This window comes from Crocuta crocuta, unplaced genomic scaffold (assembly GCF_008692635.1).
Source record: "Crocuta crocuta isolate KB4526 unplaced genomic scaffold, BGI_CrCroc_1.0 scaffold134, whole genome shotgun sequence".
Classification (NCBI taxonomy): Eukaryota; Metazoa; Chordata; class Mammalia; order Carnivora; family Hyaenidae; genus Crocuta; species Crocuta crocuta.
Window position 1 is genome coordinate 4,775,269 of NW_027530183.1, and position 3,139 is coordinate 4,778,407.

The 3,139-nt window shown below is 35.2% G+C and overlaps 1 pseudogene; it reads right to left on the reverse strand.

The window, feature by feature from the left end:
• Window positions 1–1,928: 1,928 nt before the first annotated feature.
• Window positions 1,929–2,311, reverse strand: LOC144232340 (small ribosomal subunit protein uS8 pseudogene; annotated as a pseudogene).
• Between the last annotated feature and the right edge of the window lie 828 nt (window positions 2,312–3,139).

Below are 3,139 nucleotides of genomic sequence, written 5' to 3' on the forward strand. Positions count from 1 at the left end.
CAAAAGACCCCTTCTGTGGTACAGGCATGCAAGGACATGTGAAAGCTGAAGGTGGCACACAAACCCAGGAAAATCTGCTGGCCTCCCAGCCCCAGACTGAACTAAAGGGAAAAGCAGCCCAATCCCAGAGAAATTTGAAGTCTGTGGTGCACTGAAGATAATAACAATGGCAAACACCAAACCCAGATCAATTCCTTACTAAATGGAACCAAGGCCCTACACTGAGTTCCGGGAAAAGTGCTTGGTTTCTTGCAAAACTACTATTTATCTCAGTCTCTACTGTTCTATACATAATGTCTAGCATTTAATTTTTTTAAAAACCCACAAGACACACAAAAAGAGAAATCAATTCATCTTCAAAAGATAAAATAAAAATAATTCTTTTTCAGAAGTTAAAACAAGAGAGCCAGAATCTGATGAACTACACAAGAGACTTTAAAATAACTATGGCAGGGGTGTCTGGGTTGCTCAGTCAGTTGAGCATCCGATCCCAGGATCATGGGATCAAGCCTGTGTTGGGCTCTGTGCTGAGCATGGAGCCTACTTAGGATTCTCTCTCTCTCTCTCTCTCTCTCTCTCTCTCCCTCTGCCCTTCTCCCCTGCTTTGACTCTCTCTCTTTCTAAAGTAAGGAAAAAAAATTTTAAATAAAATAACTATGGTAAATATGCTAAATGATCTAATAAGGTAAGCAGCATATATGAATATATAAGCTTTAGCAGAGAAATGGAAACTATAAGAATCACACAGAAATTCTGAATTTATTAAAAAATATAACATCAGAGATAATTCTATTGAGAAGTTCATCAGTATACTTGACAGAGCTCATAAAAAAATAAATGAACTGAAAATCTATTAGTTTCTTTTGCATGATTTTGTAACATTGCAGATTAGTCATTCAAAAATATTGGTTCACTTATTTACACAGATCTTCCATATGTTGGGACATTTTATTATACAATAGTTTTCTTACTACATTTTTAATGTTACCACCAATCTCATTAGAAAAACTTTTAGGTGTTGGGAAACTACCAAGATCATGGTGATAAATACAAGCTTTCCAATATTCCTATTTTTGCTTGAAAGCTCAAATTTTATCACTAGCAACAAATACCATCAGTTATTTTTCTCAAGGTAAATTTCATCCATTTGCAAGAACATAACAGTGAAAGACTCATTTCTGAATAACATAGCTTTTCTGTCAGTTTTACTTTTAAATAAAAATGATATTCTGTGAAAACAAGTGGTTAGTTCAGCTCATAACTCAAAGACAAGTTATTGTCCTCCAGACAAACTCTATAATTCACTATGCATATTTGTCATTTCACCAAGTGGAATATAAAAAGATATGTACCTTACATATTGGAGTTACTCCTCCAACCTATGCAATACTAAAAAGAGCATTCTGAGGAAAAGAGAAATATTTTAGCAACTGAGCCATACACAAAATTTTTAGACTTAGAAATGCACAAGTTTACATAAGTCAATTTCCAATTAAGTGATTTTAACTAATCTCCCTGCCATTGTATTTCCATCATATTTTTTATAACTTGCTATTTCTATCACAATAGATCCATTTATTTGTTACTCAGTTTCAATTCATAAAAAACAAATATTAATTGTACTAATTTTTTTAAAAAGATATGTACATGTACTAAAGGATCAAAATTTAATAATAATACTTTTTGTGCTTCATCAAGGACATCCTTAAGTAAAATTGAGCATTTTTAAAACTGGAAGTGTCTGGCAATAAAGACTACACTAAAAGCATTCCTATAGTTTGGCACCATTGCCTTATTCATGCTAAGTCACCAATAATTTTACCCACAATTGCTCTTCCACTATCAGTGCAAATGTCAGTATAGCTAAAAAGACAATAATGTCTTTTCTTTTTCCATTGAGGCATTTTTGGCACATACATATTACATCCCTAGATAAGAATCCCATGATATTTCTCTCCTGTGTGTTTTTGTCTTGCTTCTTCATAGTCCATGATACCAGCTAAGGTTGTCAGTACAATGAAACTAAACTGTCAGGATGAGAGCAGATTATTCTGTCATTTTTCTAGATCTTTTGAGTTCTACATCAAATCTCGAGCTGACCACTCCACACTTATTTATCCTGCCTGTGAGGTGCCCAACAGTTTTCCCAACTCTACGGCTATCAATGATTTCAAATTTGCCAATATAACCGTGTTTCATCATCACAGTTAGGAATCAGATGATGACTTTGGAATGCGGCCTAATAAGAACCTGTCACTTGCCTCTCTTCTCAGCACTTGAGGGCATCTGCCAGCACATTCATGCACACCATTATGGTGGCATGGAGAGATAGCAGGAAGAGGAATAATGTCTTAATATTATTATGAAAATGATTTTTACTTCATTGACCCCTTGAAAGGGTCTTGAAGACTCCAGGAATTGAGAGGTCATATTTTGAAAATCACTGATCAATCCCAATTTTTCATAGCACCTCAAACTCAAATTGTACATACCTTGACTGAAAATCCTTCCCCTAAAATTCAGTAACCTTCCTACATTTCCCACTTTGAATACTTGTACCACAATCCAGTTATCCATCAAAGTTTAGAAATAACGCCAGAAAGAATCCTAGAAAATAATCTCTTTTGTCTTCCATTAATACCCATATTTATTCTGTCAACTTCTCTCAGTAAAATAGCTTTTATCCATTACATCTATCACCTCACTACACTTTTCCACTTTTATTGTCACGACGTAGTTCCACATTATCTCCTGTCCATAACATTACCATAATCTACTAACAATTACCCCTTCCTCCAGTCTTGCCCCACCCTTTCCCAATATCAACCTCCCATACTGCCATCAACGTGATCCTTCTAAATTTCAAGTCATTTTCTCCAGCCTATCTTCCCTTGACAAACACAGTAGAGTGATACATAAAGTCCTGCCTGATTGATGCCTGCTTACCTTTATAGCTGAATCTTTAACTCACTTACCTACACACACATGTGTACATACTACACTCCAGTTACAGGATGTTTCCTACTTTCCCACCTTAAGCCCCTGATACATTCCTATTTACTTTTTAAGACTCATGCACATCCTTACCCAAGCAAAAATGATTATCTGCATTTAAATTTCTGAAGAAGGAAAAGAGGCC